Source organism: Podarcis melisellensis, assembly GCF_964234715.1.
Source record: "Podarcis melisellensis genome assembly, chromosome: 1".
Lineage (NCBI taxonomy): Eukaryota > Metazoa > Chordata > Lepidosauria > Squamata > Lacertidae > Podarcis > Podarcis melisellensis.
Window position 1 is genome coordinate 121,798,950 of NC_138528.1, and position 25,311 is coordinate 121,824,260.

The 25,311-nt window shown below is 45.3% G+C and overlaps 1 long non-coding RNA gene across 1 annotated transcript in view; it reads right to left on the reverse strand.

Annotated features, from left to right (window-relative positions):
* Nucleotides 1-1,310: 1,310 nt before the first annotated feature.
* Nucleotides 1,311-25,311, reverse strand: part of LOC309363716 — an 86,656-nt gene continuing 62,655 nt past the window's right edge. Inside the window, exons 2-4 of the long non-coding RNA XR_014165550.1 lie at nt 3,039-3,137; nt 2,216-2,430; nt 1,311-1,680 (exon numbers count right to left, since the gene is read on the reverse strand). This is a non-coding gene — a long non-coding RNA (uncharacterized lncRNA). The remainder of the gene's footprint in view (nt 1,681-2,215; nt 2,431-3,038; nt 3,138-25,311) is intronic.

Genomic DNA, 25,311 nt, shown 5'->3' on the forward strand with positions numbered 1-25,311 from the left:
GAGGCCGCAATTGTTCATCTGAATGCATAAGAACACCTGTTGGTCTCATTTCCACAAATAATTGTTATGTTAATTGAATAATGTAACCCCGAATATCAATTTACAAATTGTTGCGTGTCGAGGTCCCCAAGACACCCCCCCCAAAGAAAAACACAATTGACACTTACTTTTTGTTTAAGGTTTTTGGCATAATTTTGGCCACAGCTTTATTCAAATTACAGCAATGTGAGTGGTTGCTTAGGCATTGGTAGCACTAACTGACCCGGCATGGGGACAGCTCTGACATTCGCACCCCCCGCGAAGTCAGCAAGGGTAAGTCACCTGGGGAGAGAGACGGGACTGTGAACCATGCCTCACCTCACCCCAGAATGCTCCCAGGGGCTTGCGTTGCCGTAGCCCCTTGCCAGGGGGTTTCGGACAAAAGCATGGGGGAGCCCCTGGGTTCCTTTAACGGAAAACCCTTGAAGCAGCAGCATTTTGGAGGGGCAGGCACAGCCGAATCCATACCCCTCCACCAACCAGTTCCAAGACCAATACCTAACCGCAAACCTTACAAGTTGTGACGATTTGCTACGCAGTAGGCAAAAACCAAGTGGCACACACTAATCAGCCAAATGGACAAAATTCCTACTGGGCCCCTGCCCCAAAGCAGACGACCCCATGACAGGCATAGCAAGGTCAAGCAAACAGCCTAAAATTAGGAAAGGGAGGGTGGGTGATCCGAAGTAAGCAGCGAAAAGAGGAAGTTCCTCGCTGCGAGCATTGTATTTAGCAAATAGGGCTGTCAATCAACAAATGGCAACATCTAGATTTCCCCAGTAACAGCCCGCCCCTGCTTAAAGGATGGCCAAACCATTTGCCTAGTAACAGTGAGGTGTCTTGTCAGCCCCACCCGCAACCTGTGCTCTCCATGAGGGAGAACACACTTTCTCATATCGGAAAGGTTGAGTTGGCGAGTAATGTTAGAAAAAGGCAACGGTTTCCTTTCCGCTGCAAAATTGAATGTGTGAAATTGCCATAAGTTATCACACACTGGTCTGAGCCTCTTCATAAAAGGTTCACCTTTACTTGATTATAATTATTAATCCCCACAATCAATGCACTACACCTTTACTGGGACTTCTTTTATCATTCCTTCCAATTGCAAACTCAAGTCATGAATGCTGTTAGGCTTATGGGCCAAAAAGGGCCACAGGGAAAAAACAGAGAAGGATCAGCATGTTTGTGGTGAACCCTGGCATGTTCACAGAAGGAGCATCCCATTGTCATGCCCTCCAACGTTTCTCCGATGAAAATAGGGACATCCTATTCTGACGGTAGGAAGGACTATGTTTCATGGTGATGGGCTACAGCTCAGTACTGTAGTATACCACACGCTTTGCATGGAAAAGGTCTCAAATGGCGTCCTGGGCATCTCCAGGTAGGGTTGCAAAAGACCCGTATCTGAAACCCTCGAGAGCAACTGCTCTGTCAGTGTAAACAGTCCTGAGCTGGAGGGATTCAGTAATAAGGTTGTTTCCTATGGATCAAGCCAGGTATAACCTGAGTGCATTGCTCAGGATGACTCAGCATAACAGCAACCTGAGTCCATGACCTATGAGAGAGCTCAAGCAACTTCAGACTTCATAGCCACGTGTAAGGTGGTGTCAGGCTTCGGGGAATCAGTTTCCTCCCCCGTGGCTGTAAATAAGATGAAACAAAAGGAACATCTTACTAGTTAGATTCTTTAATAATCACAGCGAGAGACAAAAGAACACATCACCTAGAAATGGCGGTGCTCCCAATTAAGGATTACACCCTTAATTCACGTCCCTCCTACGTCTTGTAATCTGAGGCTGTCCCCTCTGTGCTTTCTGTTCTGGCACTTTCTGAACTCTTCTTGACCTTGGGGAGAGCGGATGAATGCTGTCCAGAGATTGAGAATCTGTTAACGCTCTCTCTCCCAGTGTTTCTTCTGCTAGCTGTTCCCCATCCAGTATTTCCCAGCTTCTGCTTTCTGAACTATATCCCTCTGCAAACCACTGTTCCAAATCTATACTGTCCTCCTGCTCCTGGGAAGATTCAGCATCGGGGGGGGGGGGGACTTCCACCATTCCTCCTCAGTGCAGCCCTCCTCAGCACGGTCCCTGACAGGTGGACGAGTATCAGCTTACATTTCTGACATGTTTCAGAAATGAGCCCTTCAGTCAGAGGCTGCTTTAGCAGATGGACATACCTCCACGATCTTTGTCCCATCATGTGAGTAGCTTGGTTCCTCTCTGAAGCCACAGTTATGAAGGTAAGTAGGCTATTTTCAGACTTTTTTGGCCAACAAGAGGTCTTATACCATTGAAGGGGTCTTATAAAGTTGAAGCAAGCCTCAACTTTCTAACTACTGCACAAGTTCCAGAAAGCTACTTCACAACCTTGAGTGAGCAAAGACTAGTGCGCCTAAAGCGCAAAAAGATTAATTTTTAGCAATGCACATTTTAAAAGTCATAAATATGATAAAACGTGTAGAATTAGCATAACCAAGACAAGAAATGCCACATAATTGGCTGCCAGATTTTATCAGTCTTTCGCTCAACGATCCCCATCTTCCATTTGCTTCATTGACTTTTAATAACATTTGCCATTCTTCCCGAAATGAAATCATGTTAGCATGACAAACATTTGAAAAGAAATCTGTTCGCTGAATTATGAGCGTGATTCCTGGGGAGCGTTGCTGCACTGCTTTCAATAGAGCCTCATTTTTAGCAATGAGGCGCTTGCGGTGATAATTTGAGAAAGTTCCAGTGTTAAATTTGTTGAAATCTTTAGAAGCCAAGAACCAAGTTTCAGGCAAGTATTCTTTCGTGAGAGAACCCCAGCAAAGATTTAACATGAAAAAACATGCAGCAAAGCAAAGTGTGGGAATATAGACTGTTAAACTTTAACATGTGCCACTTCCAGTGAATTCCAAAGTATCCCACTTTAAAATCTCCTCCCAGAGTTTCCTATTTCCCCTAGCATACAGATAGACCACATGTTTGGTAAGTTTTTAAAAATGGTTTACTTACAAATTCTCCAAAGGTCAGATTCATGTGCTTTTCCATGCAGCCATCAGAAAAGTTGCACAGGCAGTGAAATGTTGCTTGGTTACAAAATGGTAAAAGTTCCTAATAGGAAAACAATAGTTTCAGACTCCATTCTTGCCTTAAACAGAAGAGGCTAGTTAAAGCCATGAAGCTGGAGAAAGCAGCTCGGGGCTCCTCGTGCACCATAGTTCACATGTAGTCTGAGGGAACAAAGGTTTGGTTACCTATTTCTTCCCAAGGTGAGGGGAAGTGACAGGCAGGGCAACTTACTCTATGGAATGGGTAGGCAAACTAAGGCCTGGGGGCCGGATCCGGCCCAAGCGCCTTCTCAATCTGGCCCGCGAACGGTCTGGGAATCAGCGTGTTGTTACATGAGTAGAATGTGTCCTTTTATTTAAAATGCATCTCTGGGTTATATGTGGGGCATCAGAATTTGTTCATTTAATTTTTTTCCAAAATATAGTCTGAGGGACAGTGGAGGGGCCCCCTGCTGAAAAAGTTTGCTGACCTCTGCTCTATGGCATAAAGTCCTCCATGCTTTAATTAGAGTCATACCTCATGTTACGTCCGCTTCATGTAACGTTCTTTCAGGTTACGTCCCGCGGCGACCCGGAAGTACCAGAAAGGGTTACTTCCGGGGTTTGCTGCTCACACATGCGCAGAAGCAGCGAATCACAACCTGCACGTGCGCAGACGCTGCCACTGCGGGTTACATTCTTTTCATGTTGCAAACGGGCCTCTGGTGTGGATCCCGTTTGCAACCAGAGGTACCACTGTAGACTCAAGTATGCTGGTTATATGTGGGTGGTTTAGCCTACAAAATTTAAGCAGGTCTGAAAGGCAAGAAATGCAAAAGAAAGAGAGAAGCAGTTGTGACTTCTTCCAAAGAATCCTGGGAATTTGTCAAGAGTGCTAAGAGTTGCTAGGAGATGCTTGTTCACACAGCTGCAATTTCCAGAGTTCCTTGGGAAAGAAGGACTGAGTGTTCAACCACTCTGGGAACTCTAGCTCTGTGAGGGTCTCCTAAGAACTCTCAGCCCCCTTCACAAATGACAGTTCCCAGAATTCACTGGGGGAAGCCATGGCTCTTTAAAGTGGTATGATAGTGCTTTAAATGCATTGTGCCAGTGGGATCTCAGATTCGAATCTGCCATGTAAGGGAGCCACTTTAAACTAAAATGTACTAATTTGATAACTGTATAATTTGGGAATCAATTGTTATTGTTATAATTTAGCTATTATTGGGGGTATATTGGAAAACTAATTTTAAAAAATATTTATTTAAAAAATGATGCTTCTGACCTTTACACACACACACACACACACACAAAAACCCACAGCCTAATACACCCACCACACTGCAAGCTCATGGATTTAGGAGAGAAGTATAGATTATTTTACAAAAGAGCCCTAGGCCTACGTATAGTAAAATAATTAAGAGACTGTTCACTTCTTAACGAGGCCGCTGTGCTAATGTATTTTCCCATTAGCTCCTCCTCTCTCTCTGTGATGGCCTGGGACTCAGGCTCGGAACCAGAGGAGTCTCAGTCTGCACCAGATCCTCTGCCTCAGGCATCATCTGAACCAAGTCTGGGGCCTGATCCTAAAGAGTCCCAGTCTGCACAGGTTCCCCTGCAACAAACACCAGCTGGGCCGAGTCACTTCAGCTGGGCCATCACTTACAGCTGCTCCACTACTGGTTTGGTCAGGGGAGGCTGAGGCGGCCCCTGGGTCTAATAACCCACCGACGTCTCCTGAGCTGCAGAGACTACGGTCTGAGAAGGAGAGACCTGAGTACTCGCAGGAGGAGTGCTCGCCTTCAGGCGAAACAGGGAGGTGAGTCGCCAGCAGATCAGAACCGGCTGCTACCCCGACAAAGATAAAAGGCTGTCGGACCCCGCCCCAGGTTGCGGGAGCAACATTGATGCATGCTAGATCCTGCCTGAGATCCTGTACCTGTCCTTGCCTGGTTTCCTGCCTCGTGTCCTGCCTTGGCCCTGTTGGATTGACTCCCAGCAGAACCTTTGGATTCTGGACCGGTCCTGGACCATGTTTCATGGGTTACCCCTGGGCCCAGCACACTCTCTCTCCCCATTGATTCAGTGGTGGAGGAAAGGGGGTGCAGTGGGGGCGGTCTGCCCCAGGTGTCATCCCAGCTGGCTTGGCTACTTACGCTGTAGTAGAGTAAATAACTGTTTATATCCATGACAGACTTGCAGTCGAACATAATTAACGTCAGTCCAAAACACTTACTAGTAAAAAAATAATAATGCTTGCACTGTATGAACTGCATTCTCGACAGTAACTGAAGTAGGTTTATCTTTTCCTCTAAATGAAAACTTACTGGCTGGGGAGAAGGAGGGGAGGAGGGAGAACTTCCCGTAATTATTTACAACTGCGGCATCATTAAATAATTAGGCAATCCATAATAAATGTGCTGCTTTGATACCTTTTTTATTACAGGAGGGAAAGCCAAGTGCATGCATATTCAGCCTCAGCTTAGCTCCAAGAAATCGTAAAAGGCTTTCCAAAGCATGTGAAACTGTTCTGTCTTTTTATTTAGCCTTTCAGGGCACTTAGCATTTTCCTTGAGCTTTCATTGGTTCAGCGTTCCCCTTACACACACATTCCTGCTTTTGTGTGCCTTGTGGAATTATGCAGTCAGAGGGTGTTCTAAGTAGTAAATGAGCATTCACACCTCTAAATGCATGGCAGTATAGCTCATTCATTAGCACAGTTACTGACCTTGCTATAATTAAATGAATGGCACATTTAATCTAATATGCGCCAAACAGTGATATATAGGGGGATGCACCCGGCGGTGTTACGACATCCATTTGGCTGGAATAAACAAACGCTGAACAACGGACTCGACAGCCTGATTCGAATATAATTCTCTTTATGTGGTTTCTGAATCGCAGGAAGTGTCTACATGCACTCAGCTGAGTCCCCAATGCATGGGCAGTATGAAGGCAGGTGCAACTTGAAGGAGCGTCTCCACCCCCATCATTCAGCCTGGACACTGAGGTCCACCACCGAGAGTTTTCTGGCAGTTCCCTCACTCCGAGAAGTGAAGTTACAGGGAACCAGGCAGAAGGCCTTCTTAACAGTGGTGCCCAGCCTGTGGAACGCCCTCCCATTACATGTCTAGGAGAAAAAGAACTACACAAGCTTTCGAAGACATCTGAAGGCAGCCCTGTATTGGGAAGTTTTTAATGTTTGATGTTTTGTTATGTTTTTATAAGTGGTGGAAGCTGCCCAGAGTGACTGGGGCAACCTAGCCAGATGGTTGGGGTAGGGGTATTATTATTATTATTATTATTATTATTATTATTATTATTATTATTATTATGGTAAAGAACCCCAGACGGTTAAAACCAGTCAAAGGTGACTATGGAGTTGCGGCACTCATCTCACTTTTAAGCTGAGGGAGCCGGCATTTGTCCACAGACAGCTTTCCCGGGTCATGTTCCCAGCATGACTAAACCGCTTCTGGCGCAACAGAGCACCATGACGGAAACCAGAGCGCACGGAAACACGGTTTAACTTCCCGCCACAGCAGTGCCTGTTTATCTACTTGCACTGGCGTGCTTTCAAACTGCTAGATTGGCAGGAGCTGGGACAGAGCAACTGGAGCTCACTCCGTGGCAGGAATTCGAACTGCCGACCTAATGAGTGGCAAGCCCAAGAGGCGCTGTGGTTTAGACCACAGCGCCACCCGCGTCCCTAATAATAATGGACACAATGGTGCGCATTACCTTGCATGGGCAAGGTAGCTCGTGTGATGCTGGGATGAAAGCACCTCAGCTTCCACGATGAGAGCTGCAGCAGTTTCACCTAGCATCTTACTGGCTGGGGCCAATGCAGCATTTTTAAACATCATGGTATGTTGCCAAACCGTGTTGTTTGGCTGGCGATACACCAAGATGTTGAAAACCCAACATCAGCCAGCCCTAGTGGATATCCCTGATGTGGAATCTGGCAAAGGGTTTGTGGAATGTGGAGAAATATTGCAGTACTACTATTTACCACTCAGCAGAAGGCAGATCTCTGGATGATCAGCAATAGGTTTGGAGTGAATTTTTTAAACCCAGTGGTTTAATTGGAATACTGTAGTTTTTTCAGTGATGTGCTTACTTACTGGCATTATCCTTCTTTGTTATTATTACTCAACAAGTTCTTTTAATTGCTATATACACTGTTGGTTTACAGCTGCAATGGTGGGTTTCACACAATTGTGTGGGGAAAAACGGCATACAAATAAACAAACACATTAATGGTCAATAGTAGCAGCAAGAAAACGACTTTCCACATCTAAATTAGGCAGCAGAAAGGGGAAAGGAATGGGCTTTTTCTGCTGAAGGACACTTCAGTTTTGGTGCTGAAAACAAATCCCTTAGGTTGAGGGTGTGCTCAATTCTAACTCTGTGTCTTTTGCACCAGGTTCTAGTTGGTAGATTCTGGGGTACTAGGGGGGGAAATACACAAACTAGATCTGACAAGCCTGGGTTCTTGTGCTTAGTCTGTTGTGTGTGGATTAGCAGGAAAAATGGAGAATTTATAGGAGGCCTGTAGACAGTTTGTGATAGATCCAGCAGATGGCAGTCACAGAGCCAACATCTGTCTTTCGCTTTGCTGCAAACCAGGAAGATGTTGAGAATGTTGCTGTTGATCTCTAGGTATCTTGGTCCAGAGGTGTCCTTGAAGAAGAAGACAGGGTTAGTGACCTCATACCACCATATGACTCATGGGAAAACCGTCCGTACTCTGCCAACTATCATCAGAATAAGGGCAAATCCTTTCTAAGAGGAGAATGTGCCCCAAGACTTCATCCATCCATTCCTGAAAAGTGAATGGGAGACATGCAAGAATTCTCAATTGTGGGGGGGGACACAGGAGAACTTGATGTTAGATTGAATCCAGGGTAAGCAATGGCATAGCCTCCAACATTTCTCCAATGAAAATAGGGATGTCCTATTCCATAATATGAGATGCAGGTGGCGCTGTGGTCTAAACCACAGAGCCCAGGGCTTGCCGATCAGAAAGTCAGATCCCTGTGACGGGGTGAGCTCCCATTGCTCGGTCCCTGCTCCTGCCAACCTAGCAGTTCGAAAGCACACCAGTGCAAGTAGATAAATAGGTACTGCTCCGGCGGAAAGGTAAATGGCATTTCTGTGCTCTGCTCTGGTTCGCCAGAAGTGGCTTAGTCATGCTGGTCACATGACCTGGAAGCTGTACGCCAGCTCCCTCGGCCAGTAAAGCGAGATGAGCATCGCAACCCCAGAGTCGTCCGCAACTGGACCTAACGGTCAGGGGTCCCTTTACCTTTATTCCATAATAATTATTTTATTTTATTTTATTTTATTTATTATATTTATTTATTATTTATACTCTGCCCATCTGAATGGGCTGCCCCAACTACTCTGCATGGCTTCCAACATATAAAAATAGATGATAAATATTAGACATTTAAAAAAGCTTCCCTATACAGGACTGCCTTCAAATGTCTTCTAAAGGTTGTATAGTTACTATCTCCTTGGCTCAGAGGGTTGCATAAATACATAGCACCCAACATTTATCTGATAAGAATAAGGACATGCTAAGGAAAAGTGGGACCTTTATTGTAGTGACAATAAAGATTTATTATGTATATTATTTATGTATATATATGTCTTCATTTTTCCTTGTTTATGATTTTGGGGAAAGAACCTGCCCCCCTCCATTGCAGACCTTCCAAGGAACAGTCAAAGCCATCCTGGTTTCTGATTTGATCCCAGAATACATGTTTATTAGATCTATACAGTGGTACCTCGGGTTACATACACTTCAGGTTACATACGCTTCAGGTTACAGACTCCGCTAACCCAGAAATATTACCTCGGGTTAAGAACTTTACCTCAGGATGAGAACAGAAATTTCACGGCGGCGGCGCAGCTGCAACGGTTAAGAACAGTTAACCTCAGGTTAAGAACAGTTTCAGGTTAAGAATGGACCTCCGGAATGAATTAAGTACTTAACCTGAGGTACCTCTGTATACATGTTTATTACCCTTCCATTTTTTCTAAAACTACATAGCTGTTGTGGGGCAAGGAGAAACACTTTTAAAGCAAGCAGGAAGGAGCTCTGATGGGATGAAAGAATGGAGCCACTTCAGAGGCTGTGTGGAGGGCCACATAAAATGAGGTTGAGGGCCGTATGCAGCCCCTGAGCTACAAGTTGCCCCCCTGTGCCTTTCCTTTCCTTGGGGGATGAGGACCCTATCACACTTCTCAGCATCATAGAATTTGAAAAGGCCCTCACTGGCTGCATACACAGTACAGTGGTACCTCGGGTTAAGACCTTAATTCGTTCTGGAGGTCCATTCTTAACCTGAAACTGTTCTTAACCTGAGGTACCACTTTAGCTAATGGGGCCTCCCACTGCTGCTGCGCAATTTTTGTTCTCATCCTGAAGCAAAGTTCTTAACCCAAGGTACTATTTCTGGGTTAGCGGAGTCTGTAACCTGAAGCGTATGTAACCTGAAGCGTCTGTAACCCGAGGTACCACTGTATGCATTTAAAGCCAACAACCCCAGAAAATAGTCCTGGAAATCGAAGTCCCTTCAGTGTACTGGAAATATCCGCCCTCCCTTCCCCACAGGTGGGCAGGGTTTGTGGCACCAAGCGGAGCTCACCTGGACAGGTGCCATCCATCTGCTTGAGCTGGCATTTGACCCGCCCTCGGCTAGGGAGGACAATGGACGGCCAGCCGGGGGTGGGCCTAAGGCCAAAAGAAAAGAGACTGACTCCTTGGCTCAAGCCTCTTTCGCTGTTCTTCCTTCCACGATCACCCTCCCTCCCTCCCTCAAATTAATAATTTCTTGCCTCCATAATTTCATCCTAGGTCTGCAATCTTCAATTGAATGATTCTTTCCTTACAGGCTAATATTTTGCGTTCCAGGTCAGCGGGCGCTGCTGCGGTCGTAAGATGATCTGTGTCCAGGGCAGCTGTTTACCAGCTCCATCTGGTACGTAGGCTGAGACCCTATCTGCCTGCGGACTGTCTCACCAGAGTGGTACATGCTCTGGTTATCTCCCGCTTGGACTACTGCAATGCGCTCTACGTGGGGCTACCTTTGAAGGTGACTCGGAAACTACAACTAATCCAGAATGCGGCAGCTAGACTGGTGACTGGGACCGGCCGCCGAGACCATATAACACCAGTCTTGAAAGACCTACATTGGCTCCCAGTACGTTTCCGAGCACAATTCAAAGTGTTGGTGCTGACCTTTAAAGCCCTAAACGGCCTCGGTCCAGTATACCTGAAGGAGCGTCTCCACCCCCATCATTCTGCCCGGACGCTGAGGTCCAGCGCCGAGGGCCTTCTGGCGGTTCCCTCATTGCGAGAAGCAAAGCTACAGGGAACCAGGCAGAGGGCCTTCTCGGTAGTGGCCCCCGCCCTGTGGAACGCCCTTCCAGCAGATGTCAAAGCGATAAACAACTACCTGACATTCAGAAGACATCTTAAGGCAGCCCTGTTCAGGGAAGTTTTTAACGTGTGATATTTTACTGTATTTTTGGTTTTTATGGAAGCCGCCCAGAGTGGCTGGGGAGGCCCAGCCAGATGGGTGGGGTATAAATAATAAATTATTATTATTATGGTTGCTGTATTCAGAACCGGGAAGGAATTTTCGCTGCGTTGGCAGGTTTCGCCTTCCCCGTAGCATTTTCGTCACAACTTTGGCAGTTTTTAGGCCTTGGCAAAGTAGCCTTTAGTCTAACATCAAGTCGGGGGGGCATGCATTCGTGCTCCTTCCCCATGCAGCGGCGCTTGCAGGGCCCATTAAAGGGCAAAACCTGGGAGTCCCTGGCCCTAGAGTGGCGGCATGTAGGTCAAACTCCCGGGACAAGGTCAGTGGAAGGGCATGCTGTGTAAGTTTGCGCTTTGCAGTCCCCTCTCACTGGACCTCAACTGCCTCCATATCCTTAGCCAGGCGGGCTGAGAGGGTTACCTGCCAAGGCCTGTGCCAAGTTCCCCACTTCTGAAGTTCAATAAAAGTTGTGGCCCATTTGAACCCATACTCTGGTCTCTTGTCTCATCATGTGGGGTAAAAGGGTAGGCACCACAGACAGGGTTTAGTGTGTGTGCCTGCAATTGCAGTTCTGTAAATTACCGTATTTTTTGCTCTATAAGACTCACTTTTTCACTTCTAAAAAGTAAGGGGAAATGTGTGTGCGTCTTATGGAGCAAATGCAGGCTGCGCAGCTATCCCAGAAGCCAGAACAGCAAGAGGGATCGCTGCTTTTGCTGCGCAGCGATCCCTCTTGCTGTTCTGGCTTCTGAGATTCAGAATATTTTTTTTCTTGTTTTCCTCCTCCAAAAACTAGGTGCGTCTTGTGGTCTGGTGCGTCTTATGGAGCGAAAAATACGGTACAGTTTGGGATGGGCACTTTAAATGTAAGCAAGACTTCAGCAGGAGTGGGAGGCTTCCTGTTCCACCTCAGGTGCCAGAATGAGACGGGTCACTCCTGGTGAGCTGAGATGCCGCATTTCAAATGATCTCAACTAGTTTTTCCAATATTAAGAAAATGAAGCATTAACGTTGTTTTTTCATCCAGTGATGAGCATGCAGGTGTTCTTAAGAGACATGTGACCCTTCAGTTTAATGTCTTTTGTTTCTGCCTTTCTTCTTAAAGGGAAGAATTTGAAAGGATATTCAGTTCTAAGAATAATCAGGAGTGCGCTCTGTAAGAAGGCTGGCGTACTACTTCCATAGATGACTCCCGTGTAGCCTTTCAAGTTACAGAAGAAGAAAAAGGAGTAATAGTTTTTAATTTACAAAAGGGGAGGGGAGAGAAAACCAGCAAGGCCAAAAACAGGAGAATGAATTGGCTGGAAACAAATGCTCATCACTGACAAGGGGGACTCTCAGCTTCTACTGTAATTCTGAGGAACTATTTTGAGGAACTGTTGTACGCAACGCTGAACTATTCTTTCGATGAAGCAAAATGTTTTCATGCAGATTGGGGGGGGGGGGAGTGAAATAGGTAGAACCACAATTCTGTGCATGTCTCCTCCGAAGTAAGTCCTGTTCAATTCCCTAGGGCTTTGTTGTTGTTGTTTAGTTGCTTAGTCGTGTCCGCCTCTTCATGACCAGAGCATGACCGTGACCAGAGCGTGACCGCCCATGGACCAGAGCATGCCAGGCACTATGCCTGTTGTCTTTGTCCATGGAGTTTTCTTGGCAGGGATACTGGAGTGGCTTGCCGGTTCCTGCTCCAGGTGGATCATGTTCAGTCAAAACTCTCCACTATGACCTCTCCATCTTGGGTGCCCTGCTCGGCATAGTTCATAGCTTCTCTGAGTTATTCAAGCCCCTTCGCCACGGCAAGGCAGTGATCCATGAAGGGGTCCCTAAGGCTTACTCCCATGTAAGTGGGTACAGGATTGCAGCCCTTATTGTTTTTAGATAACCGTTCTCAAAGGTCAGGATGCGTGGATCTCCCTACTACCGCAGTGTTATAAGGGGGGGAAACTGCTCCTTTTCTCTTATGGCGTATCCAAGAGCCCATATAGAGTCCTTGAGTAGGTTCCTTATCGGTAGGAGAAAATAACAGAGGCCAACCAGAATATATTGAGAAGCAAAGAGGCTAGTAAGCCTGATCTTTATTAAACTGTTGCAACAGGGTCCCCACTCACCACACACAGGAGGGAGGAGAGAACCCAGAACAATGGTGCACAACCCTTATATAGACTTTTGAAATTGCCCACCCTGTAACCCAAGATCCCCACCCCCCCAAAAGCACACATACATCATGGAAGGAGGCGGTCTACAGCAAAAAAATCCTGTCTGCCAGGATACCTAATAATGGTCACTGGTTGCATTACCTGGGCAGCCTGGCCATTCTTTTGTTATGGTTCATAGTTTAGTTCCTGAATCCAGGTCACAAGCTCACCGTAGTCATACACAAATATGCCCTTAAGACAGGATTTGTAAGCAAAAGACAATGGCGAGGCTTTCCCATTTCCTTTCTCCTTGCAGAGAAATATTTGAGATCAATTTGAGAGAGTCAAAATGGCTTCAGGATTGCTCTCCTGAACTATTTCAGACACATGGTTTATGTTAAGTTGTGAGTGAACATATCAGACGACACAGCGATTCTCCAAACAGCTCTTGTTTATTCACAGGCCAGAACAGAACTGAACTGAAGGGTTCAGCCAGCCTGCTTATATAGAACTCCACTACAATGCAACAGGAACCACTTTCTGTACCTATCCAAGCACTGAACATTACTTTCAATCCCTTATTTGCATATGTGGACCTGAGTGAAAACTATCTACAGTATCCCCCTGCTGGCCCAGGGTGAGAACTTCAGTACATAACAGTTTGTATACTTATGCATGTGTTTGCCTTGTACATTTATGAACATTTAATTTATATTTGAGACCTTAGAATTCTTATAACACCAGCGAGACTTAAGAACGTTATAAACCTGATCATCTCCTGCAGTTTGGTGGGATGATGTCTACCGCCTGCTTGCTTAAAAGCCCCCTTTTATTTTTCCCTTTTAACTTCACTTGCAATAGGATTCATGAGGCTACATCATGGACTGATTTCAAAATATATATAATTCCAGGGGGAGGGGGAGGCGGTCTCTGTCATTTGCTTCAGGCCTTTAAAAACCTTTCTCTAGATGAAATGGTCTGCTTCTTTCGCTTTGCGGATCAAAGGGAACCGGGAGGTTAAAGAAATATACAGGTTTGCAAAAGCGGACGAGAGATATGTGTCAAAGTCAGTGCACAGCACAGATATTGCAGCAGGTATTGGTTTTCTGCACTTTCCTGGTCTGCGATTTAAGAAAAATGGCTCAGCTGTAATGGAACCTAATGTTGTCATGCTGGGCTTTACTTTCATCTTGAAAACCAAAGGATTCATTCATGTTTTATAATATGCTATACTAGACGATCCATTCTAACACGGTATTTTGCATACGAACAGGGTCTGAGTGTATGCAGGGAACCTCAGTTTTCGTCTTCTAAGGAACAAATTCCTAGGCCTTATGTCTGCTAAGATATGCTTAGGAACCTAAGGAAGCAGGACTTTGGGATCCTACATAATCCCATCTCACGGATCTAGCTAGGTTGGCCAGGCCTTGTCCCACCAAGCCATTCCAAGCTGTCTTCAGCCATCTGTTCCAGACTGGCTGTCATAGATGACAGCCAGCACCAGAAAGTTGTAACTGTGACTTTGAAATGCAGCTGATGGAAAACTCCTGAGCCAGTTCTACCTTTGCACAGTGACAGAAAGAGATTCCAGATTCAAGAAGTGCCGACTTTCGGCTGCAAAGAAAGCATCAGGAACCCACTTCAGTGTACTCTCCCTTTTTTTGAAATCATTTTTTATTTGATTTTACAAATATAAATTTATAACAATACTAAATGCATATTTACTGTATACCTGAAGGAACGTCTCCACCCCCATCGTTCAGCCCGGACACTGAGGTCCAGCTCCGAGGGCCTTCTGGCGGTTCCCTCACTGCGAGAAGCAAAGTTACAGGGAACCAGGCAGAGGGCGTTCTCGGTAGTGGCGCCTGCCCTGTGGAAAACCCTCCTAGCAGATGTCAAGTAGATGAACAACTATCTGACTTTTAGAAGACATCTGAAGACAGCCTTGTTTAGGGAAGTTTTTAATGTTTGATACTGTATTGTGTTTTTAATATTCGGTTTTAAGCCGCCCATAGTGGCTGGGGAAACCCAGCCAGATGGTCGGGGTATAAATATAAATAAATATATTATTATTATTATTATTATTATTATTTATTTATTTATTTATTTATATTATTCTGTATATGGAGATTTCTCTGAATCTCGAGACTTCACTCCATCTACTCCATGGGTCTTATTGTCAACATTTTCAACTACATATTTTTCCATAATCTATATTTTGTATCCATCGCAAAGTGAATCTCATGTTACAAGTGAGATTAAAATCCTGATAATCTTTTCATCTGCTTACAGTGGTCTCCTAAATGGATTATAAATTTTCCCCATTCTTTTTTAAAGTTTTTGTCCTCTTGGTTCCTGAGCTTTCCAGTCAGCTTTGCCATTTCGGTATAGTTCATCAGCTTAGTTTGCCATTCCGCTCTGGTAGTAACTCTTTCTTCTTTCCACCTCTGGGCTAGTAGCATCCCACTTCCGTGTACTCTCAATTCTCCCTTTTGTGCCGCCATCTTGACTTCAAGCTGGGGTGTAAAGGATCTTCCTTTGCTGCTTTGCAGGAATCTAAAGAGCATCCTTTTGCAGCTGTGACCTGCATTTAAGCCCCACCTGCAAACGGTGATTCTTCCCTTGTAGAAAAAGTTGAATTGAAAGTACCGTAGATTCTTCCTTTGCAGCCATCGTTTGAAGTGTGAGTCACCTGACAGCAGATGATGTCAGTTTTCTACACTTGACATCGTTATTTTTTTATTGGAAGGTAACAGTCTTGCCCATCTGTCCAAGTGGCCCACCATGAATTCTGAGACTTACTGCATGAAAAGGGATTTCGACTTTGAGCTGTGCCCTACCTCAGCTTAAGCACATTCCTTAAATCATATTCATTTAATAAAAGAATACCAGCCGTTATTAAGGGTCCTCTTCATTTCACTTTCTTTTTGAGCTTTAATGTTCCACAAATTTCCTCCTCCACCCTCCGTTTTGGGGAGAGGGGTGGATACAAAAACAAACAAGTTCAACCACTGTACCAATTTCCAGGACAACATGAAAGACCTGTACAAAATATTGAACAGGAATGAGATTCCTCATAGTACAAGGCCGGCTCATTAAAAGTGACAGCTTCTGAGAAGGGTGAAGCTCTTTCATCTCGGCAGACAGGCTCAATTATTAGCAAGCAGCTCTATGCATTAAAACTTTGCCTTCTGCCTGGAAATAAAAGAGGAGAGCGAGGTTCTCTGGCCTCGTAGCCAACAACCCAACCACAAACTGCAACTGGGGCAATTTTGATAAGAGCGACTTGCAGAACTTGGATCAAGTCATCATCCACCCCCAATTCCCTCACTGCCACTACCAGTGACAGTCAAGAGGCGCTGCTGGGCTTTAAAGAAACGCTTTGCTGAGCTTGCATTGTCACCCGCGTCGTTTTTCAGCCTGCAGTCCGAAGCGTTAACTCGAGACGAGGAGCTGTGCGTAGACCTCGACACATTATTCAAAGCCTTTGAAAAGTTTCCCCTTAACAAACTTAGGGCCATTGCACTTCTGAAGCAAACTAACCTTGGCAAAGTCTCTCCGCAAATTGTATGCTTGTGCAGAGGTGGGCAAGTTAAACCCGCTCTGTTGATGGAGAGATGGAATTTTGCATTAGCCGTGCCTTCAGCTGTTCTGTTACATTAGTTGAGTTGCCTTCCTTGTGCTTAGCAGAAGCTCACCATGCCAGGAAACATAATTTCCCTTGAATGGGCCCACCCACCGACAGCTGAACTTTTGGTGTTAGGTAATCAATACTGAGAACCATTCCTTTTAAAATGTGCACTCGTTCTGGAGAGTAGGTTCAATCAGATTATGAATCCGTTTTGAACCTTGTGAACCCACTGCATTTCAGTACGTTGTCACGAGGAATTCTTCCTTGCATAAGGAGGGCTTTGAACTTTGAAAGGGTACGGCACAAAGGAACACATTCCTTCGAAAAACGGCACACATTGTCCTGTGTAGCATTTTGCATCAATTACAGATATAAAAGTACCTATGCTAAACTTGTAGTGGCAGGATGAGGAGGAGGAGGAGAGGAGGAAAATGAAAAAGAATTAAAAGCAACTTTCTTGTTGTTTAGTCGTTTAGTCTGACTCTTTGTGAACCCATGGACCAGAGCACGCCAGGCACTCCTGTCTTCCACTGCCTCCCGCAGTTTGGTCAAACTCATGCTGGTAGCTTCAAGAACACTGTCCAACCATCTCGTCCTCTGCCGTCCCCTTCTCCTTGTGCCCTCCATCTTTCCCAACATCAGGGTCTTTTCCAGGGAATCTTCTCTTCTCATGAGGTGGCCAAAGTCTTGGAGCCTCAGCTTCAGGATCTGTCCTTCCAGTGAGCACTCAGGGCTGATTTCCTTCAGAATGGATAGGTTTGATCTTCTTGCAGTCCATGGGACTCTCAAGAGTCTCCTCCAGCACCATAATTCAAAAGCATCAATAATTCAAAAGCAACTTAAGGTAAAGGTAAAGGTACCCCTGCCTGTACGGGCCAGTCTTGACAGACTCTAGGGTTGTGCGCCCATCTCACTTAAGAGGCCGGGGGCCAGCGCTGTCCGAAGACACTTCCGGGTCACGTGGCCAGCGTGACAAAGCTGCATCTGGCGAGCCAGCGCAGCACTCGGAAACACCGTTTACCTTCCCGCCAGTAAGCGGTCCCTATTTATCTACTTGCACCCGGGGGTGCTTTCGAACTGCTAGGTTGGCAGGCGCTGGGACCGAGCAACGGGAGCGCACCCCGCCGCGGGGATTCGACCCGCCGACCTTTCGATCGGCAAGCCCTAGGCGCTGAGGCTTTTACCCACAGCGCCACCCGTGTCCCTCAAAAGCAACTTAGAATCATATAATTGTAGAGTTCAAAAGCATCCCAGGAGTCCAACCCCTGAATAGCTTAGTCAGTAGAGCATAAGACTCTTAATCTCATGGTTGTGGGTTCAAGTCCCATGTTGGGTGAAAGATTCCTGCGTTGGACTAGATGACCCTCGTGTTCCCTCCCAATTCAACAATTCTATGAAATCTAGTCACTTTTTAAAGAAAAGTAACTCAAAGCAACTTAACCACAAAGTAATAGCACACACATTAAAAGCAGAAGAAAAGAAAACAGAAAAAAATTAAAACGCATTCATATTTTTAAAAGGCAGGACTAAAACATCCCACTTGTTGAGGGAGGCAACAGATAATTAAAAACCAAAGGCCTGGCAGAAGAGAAACGTTTTTGCTTGCTGCAATGATGGCCCAGGGGAGCCACTGCTGAAAAGCTCCATTCTTGTGTTGCCACCTTCTGAGGCCCCTGTGGAATTGGCACATGGAGAAGGGCCTCAGATGATGGTTGGAGGCCCAGGTTGGTTCCAATAGGCAAAGGTGGTCCTTAATTTTATTTAAAGTGCAGGGATACTGTGTTATGTACTGGCTGTGTAAAAGGTCCAGTAACAGAGGTGGTGTGCCTCTGAATGCCAATTGGTGGGAAACACAGGTTGCACCTGTAAACCTTCTCTGGGTCCAGATAGGTAGGTCTCAGGCCCCACCATGCTCCTCCAAGGGAGGGGGGAGCCCAATGAGAACTGAGTAGCCTCAGGATGTTAAGTGTCAGCTGAGGGTGGAGAATGTGGAATGCCATGCTTTGAGGGAATATCTGGTTGGAGATGGAATGCGGGTGGCGCTGTGGGTTAAACCACAGAGCCTAGGACTTGCCGATCAGAAGGTTGGCGGTTCGAATCCCCGCAACAGGATGAGCTCCCGTTGCTCAGTCCCTGCTCCTGCCAACCTAGCAGTTTGAAGTATGTCAAAGTGCAAGTAGATAAATAGGTACCGCTCCGGCGGGAAGGTAAACGGCGTTTCCGTGCGCTGCTCTGGTTCGCCAGAAGCAGCTTAGTCATGCTGGCCACATGACCCGGAAGCTGTACACTGGCTCCCTCAGCCAATAAAGCAAGATGAGAGCCGTAACCCCAAAGTCAGTCACGACTGGACCTAGTGGTCAGGGGTCCCTTTACCTTTAAACTGCACAAGGAGGGCTTCAAGGGAAGGAGGCTGTTTTCTGCCACCTGGTTCACTCTGCAGCTGATGAACTGATTCAGCTACATAAATTGTTCAACTGTAAATGGGCGAGAGCTTATTTCACCCAAATATGGTTTGGTTGTTGTTTTTTGTAAAACTGGAGACAGTAAAAGAGAGGCTGTTGTTGAACTCGATCTGCTATATTGTTTTATTTATTGATCAAAACGTACCGGTATATATATTGCTTCACTGCAGAAAAGCCTCCGAGTTAAATTCTCAGTTGAGAACAGTGGAAAACATTTAAAATTGATTAAATTAACAGCAAAAGAGATTATAAACACATCAACATCTTCATATATATATCTGGAAAGGCAGGCCTAAACAAAAATGTTTTAAGCAGGTGCCAAGAAGAGTACTACAGTGGTACCTCGGGTTACATACGCTTCAGATTACATACGCTTCATGTTACAGACATGGGTAAACCCAGAAATAGTACCTCGGGTACACCGGCTCCCTCGGCCAATAAAGCAAGATGAGAGCCGCAACCCCAGAGTTGGTCACGACTGGACCTAGTGGTCAAGGGTCCCTTTACCTTTACCTTTACCTTTACCTGGCTGGAGAACGCTGACCAGGAGTCTTCCCAGTAGGAGGGAGGACACATACATACACGTGTGTTTGTGTGTGATTTTCTCGGTTTACAAAAGTAAAAAGTAAAAGCCTTGTCTCTTTTTTTTCAGGTTTTACAGTCCTCCTTACAAATCAGTTACAATAATAATAATATAATAATAATTTATTATTTATACCCCGCTCATCTGGCTAAGTTTCCCCAGCCACTCTGGGCAGCTTCCTTGTTGTGAAACCTTAGTGTTGAGTACAGTGGTACCTCAGGTTAAGAACTTAATTCGTTCTGGAGGTCTGTTCTTAACCTGAAACTGTTCTTAACCTGAGGTACCACTTTAGCTAATGGGGCCTCCCACTCCTGGTGCGTCACCGCCGCACGATTTCTGTTCTCATCCTGAAGCAAAGTTCTTAACCCAAGGTACTATTTCTGGGTTAGCGGATTCTGTAACCTGAAGTGTCTGTAACCCAAGGTACCACTGTACAGTATAAGGTTGGGGAAGAAGAGGAGGGAAGAGGAGGGGGGGAGACTTATATAATTTTGTATAGTGTACGTGTAGGGTTTTATGTCAGTGTCAACTGGGTAGGTTCTCTTTCTATGCCTTTATTACATTTCCTTGGTTGTGGGGGGGTATTGGGGGGCAGGGTGTGGTTGGTTTTCTGTGGTTGGCCGCAGTGGGGTTTGTTTGCACTTGTGAGAGGGGGAGGCCTAGTTGAGTCAGGTAAACCAGATTGATTCTCATGCTATTGGTGGATTCTTGTTGTCGTCTTGTTGGGCTGCGTATGCAATAAAGGGGAGCCATACTGGGGCGAAGGTGGCGAGGACACGCATTTTGTTGCAGTTCTCTGTTGTCCCTCTCCGCAAAGGAAAACAGAGACGAAAACAGGCTTGCCAAAACAGATACCTAGTGAACAGGGACAAGTCGGGCACATGCAACATCTTTCTTCCTTGTATATTGCAAAGGTTTTATAAAGCACCTTTCACGCTCAAGGTGTTTCCAAATGCTTTACTGGGGAATGAGTTAGGGACTGGCGTTCCGGCGGCTGCTAGCTCATTCCGCATGAAATAGTGCGCACACAGCCTTGCACAGTAAACCTGCCTTTGCTGTGAAGAGATATTGCTTTGAAGAGCTTGTTCATTTCCCTTTCTTCCAAATAAGTGCTGAAGGATTTTATTGGCGGTAGATGGCTCAGCTCAGCCTGCCTGTGAGCACATCTGCCCACACCTATATCTCTTAAATGACTGCTGTGCTGGAGCTGGAAATGGTGCAGAAATCGTGAAATATGCAAGCAGGGATCAAGCCTGGTTTTGTTCTTTTTTTTGTAAGTGCTGTGAAACTAAATCTGTGCCCGCACTGGCAGGATACCTCCCCCCCACCCCACTTTCTCATTTTTTTCTTTTCTTTTCTGCTTGCAACTGTTCTTCCAAGATATCCACCGCACCTGGCTTTTTGGTGCATTCATAGTTCATGCATGAAAAGATCAGTAAAGAAATTTCTCTTCTACAGGCGATGCAGCACTCTCCCTGAAATGGAAGCTGGGAAGGGTGGGGTGGCAAAAAAGGTAAAGGTAAAGGACCCCTGGACAGTTAGGTCCAGTCAAAGGCGACAGTACTGGGTGACTGAGGAGTTAACAACTATAGGAGGGAAAACTCAGGTGCATTGTCTGATGGATTAAGCAGCTGACTGTTGCTAGAATCTCCAGGGCTCAATGGTGACTGTGCACATTTTATAGAAGAGCGGAAGCCTTCTTTGAACAATGTGCTGGGCCCGGGGGTAACCCGAGTAATGCGGTCCAGGTCCAGTCCCGAATCCAAGGGACACAAACACCCAACTGTATGACAGAGGCGGACACAGCCCATAGTGTGCTACTGCAGCACATCAAACAAAGCACATAGTAAGTTTCCTGTTTCTCCTCCCGCTTGCCAGACCGACATTCCGCAGTCGGCAGAAGCAAAAATATGGGTTTTGCATTTTCAAAACTGGCTTCAAGAATCACCGAGTCTACAGCAGGAGCTGTCTTTCAAATCTCTCTTGACTTTCTCCGCTGATCAGTTTAAAGCCTCAGAAGTCTGCAGTGTCTGGATTCATTAGATAAGGGAAAGGGGCCATCTAAACCATGGCATATCTTAGTTGCTACAAAGGTTTGCTGTTGCAAATTAATTTTCGGAGAAAAACCCGCTTAAGTGACACTGTCAGGGTGTGGGTGTGCTCTTGAAACAGTTGTTTAAGTCAGTGTATCAAAAAGGCTGTGTTCAAAAAATAGCTTTGTCTGAGAATTCAGTCGTGTCCTTAGTTTTCCAGCAGTGCTGATGGGTGTTTTCCTTTTCTGGGGGCAGCCGGGGTTGAGCACATATAAAGTTTGTTTTGCCCCCACCCCCAACACAAACCAATATTTATTTATTTTAACAATGCCAGCTTCTGTTTGTGTAGTGGCAGTCTGATCTGGGTACATCCCTTGGGCGTGTTGACATTGCTCAAGATAGTTAAGAAGCATAATTAAAATTTCAGTGTGGTACATAGTCCAAGGGAGAAAATCACAGCAAAGACCTTGGCAACACTTTTCTGCAATCTGGGTAAATGGGGAGGAAAACAGAAAGCAGAAAGACAGGGCTCAGTCCCACATCAGGAGTGCCAGCAAAGGGGTCTTTAAAGACCCCAGACAGAGGCTGCATTCCCATGTAAATTTATTGTAAATTAATGTATGTTTAATGTGCAGAAAATGTTATGTGGAGGTTTGCATTTGCAGAATGTCTGTTACGCAGAGAACTGGAGCAAGTGCAAAAGGCTGTGCAGCAAAAAAGAAGGTGGAGTCTTAGTTTCCATGTTACCTAGTTGATGACTCATCCCTGGGAGTCTGGGTCTCTCTCAGAAACTGCCTGAGTATTGAAGAAGTACCGTATTGGCCCGAAGATAAGCCACACCCAAATATAAGCCGCTCCCTTAAAATTCCGCAGGCACTCACACCCGTAAATGGCAAATGTAGAAGAAAATCCTACGAGTACTAGAGAGGAGCCACAAGGGGGTTAAACACCTGTTCGTAGCACCATAAATGCAAATAAAAAACAGCAATACTGCACTGTAAAATACGGGGAAAGTGATGAATGACATTAGAATTAATTGCACAACAGTCTCAAGCTCGCAGATCGGCAATAAAGCATTTTATTGTTATGTTTTACCCCATGACTGTTTCAGTGGCGATATAAAAGCCAATTTTTGTAAGGTTGCAAATTTAAGCCGCACTTCAACTTTTCACAGTCAGAATAGGGGTGGGCTTATATTCGGGCCAATACGGTAACTTGCTTTGTCTGACTCTCTCTCTGGGACCAGAGAGAGCATAGTTCTTGGAATATATTAATAAAACAAAAAAAAAAACTTAAATAAAACCAGTCTGCATTGCTAGTTGCTTAAGATCAGTGTGTTGAGCTGTATTTACAATGGTTTTTTTTGTAACTAGTTTAAAGACGGTTTGTAGTAAAACTTTGGAACTCTTTTCTTTTTCTTTTTTTAAGAATAATTTTTTATTAACCGACCAATCACATCAAATCAAACCAAATTACATAAATTCCAAATTACACAGCCGAATTTTAAATTTTTGTTGGGGGTACCCATATTTCAAGTTCCGAAGGGGATCCAATCAACTTCTTGCTTCTTACTGCTGTTTTAATGTCCACAAATCTAACCTTATGATGTTCACAGTACTATCCAGTCCTTTCTTATTGTTTTTCCACATCTCTTGTTGTTATTTTCATATATTTTTCCTTTCTCTTTGTGACCTCTGATAGTCTCCACAAGCTGGTTAGAACATTTTGTAATCCTGCGTGGATATTTTTTTTTTTATCCAGTAGCCATATCCAGATGTTTTCCATATAACATCACTTCCATACATCAAAACAGTCTTAGTGTCATTAATCTTCATCAATCTGCCTCCTTTCTCAAAACCTCTGAGGAGATTCACCAGGAATGCAGTCTGAAAGCAAGTCCATTCTTCCTCCTGGCTATAAATCCTTTGGCAAGATGGCGACTCCGAATTAATTGCTGCGCCATTCCAAAAGCTCTTATTGCTTCTCGATCTCCATAAAGCATACTTTTGGTTAAAGATTATCTCCACACAGACTTTAATCATCCTGCTTGGGTCAGTTCAACCGATGATTCTAATGAGGAGGGGTTCTTGTAAATCACGTAGAAGGAAAGTAAAAATTGGAACTCTTTTCTTGGTGTGTAGAGGTTATTGATTTATACTCGGCACAAAGTCCAGATCAAGGAATTCCACTCCCATAACTCCAACATTTATTGTGTTAGTTTAACTGATGTCAAGGCGGTACAATTTGTTCTGTCCATTTTCTACCACTCCTTTCACACTGCACAAGCCACGTATTGACCTTGTGACAGTAAATGTTAATCACACACATTGTTCCTCACACTCTGTCTACATTCTGCCATTCTTACAGGCTTTCCCGTTTCTGTGCTGAAACATCAGTATGCTTTCTTGTTGGGCAAAAGAAGAAGCATGCTGTTTCACAGCTCGTTGCATGAACGGCAGCACCCATGAAAAAGGCAGGGAAATTTCTGCGCAAAACTCCCACTGTTTTCCTGGTTGAGGTGGCTGCAAAGAGATTATTTTCCCTAGAATCAAATAACATGTAATAGTAATAGTAATTTATTACCCGTACCCCACCCATCTGGCTAGGTTTCCCAAGCTACTTTGGGCGGCTTCCAACAAAGATTTAAAATACATTAAAATGTCACACATTAAAAACTTCCCTGAACAGGGCTGCCTTCAGATGTCTTCTAGTTGTCAGGTAGTTGTTTATCTCTTTGACATCTGGTGGGAGGGCATTCCACAGGGCGGGCACCACTATCAAGAAGGCCCTCTGCCTGGTTCCCTGTAGCTTAGCTTCTCACAGTGAGGGAACCACCAGAAGGCCCTCGGCGCTGGACCTCAGTGTCCGGGCAGAATGATGGGGATGGAGATTCTCCTTCAGGTATACTGGACCAAGGCCATTTAGGGCTTTAAAGGTCAACACCAACATGTTGAATTGTGCTCTGAAACGTACTGGGAGCTAATGTAGGTCTTTCAGGACCAGTGTTATATGGTCTTGGCAGCCACTCCCAGTCACCAGTCTAGCTGCTGCATTCTAGATTAGTTGTAGTTTCAGGGTCACCTTCAAAGGTAGCCCCAAACAGAGTGCATTGCAGTAGTCCAAGGGGGAGCTAACTAGAACATGCACCACTCTGGTGAGACAGTCCGCGGGCAGGGAGGGTCTCAGCCTGCATACCAGATGGAGCTGGTAGACAGTTGCCCTGGATACAGCATTGACCTGCACCTCCATGGACAGCTGTGACTCCAAAATGACTCCCAGACTGCACACCTGGTCCTTCAGGGACACAGTTACCCCATTCAGCACCAGGGAGTCCTCCACACCAGCCCACCCACTATCCCCCCAAGAACAGTACTTCTGTCTTGTCAGGATTCAACCTCAATCCATTAGCCGCCATCCATCCTCCAACCGCTTCCAAGCACTCCCATGCAGAGGTTTAGACCTGCAAACCTGACCTATTGGCTCAGCCAGACATCCCAAAGCACTTATTCACTTTTGCATGTATATGGAGGCATAAAAATCACCAGCAGGAATCACCCAAATTTTTTTTAAATTTTTTTTAAGGAGCAGGATAATTGGTCCCTTAGGCCATGTCCAAATGGAGCTTTTCAAACCGACACTGAATTAAAGGGAAGCCATTTTTTCAGCGGAAAGGAGCAATTTATAAATGCAGGGAGAATGTAGAGAGGGATAGCAAATAAATAACAGGCCATTTATTGGCTACGTTTCGAAGGCAATGGATTCTTCGGAATGTTATCCTACATTGGATATCGCTAAACAAAAACAGATTGTTACTGGACATTGTTTAGAGAGCTACCCGAGA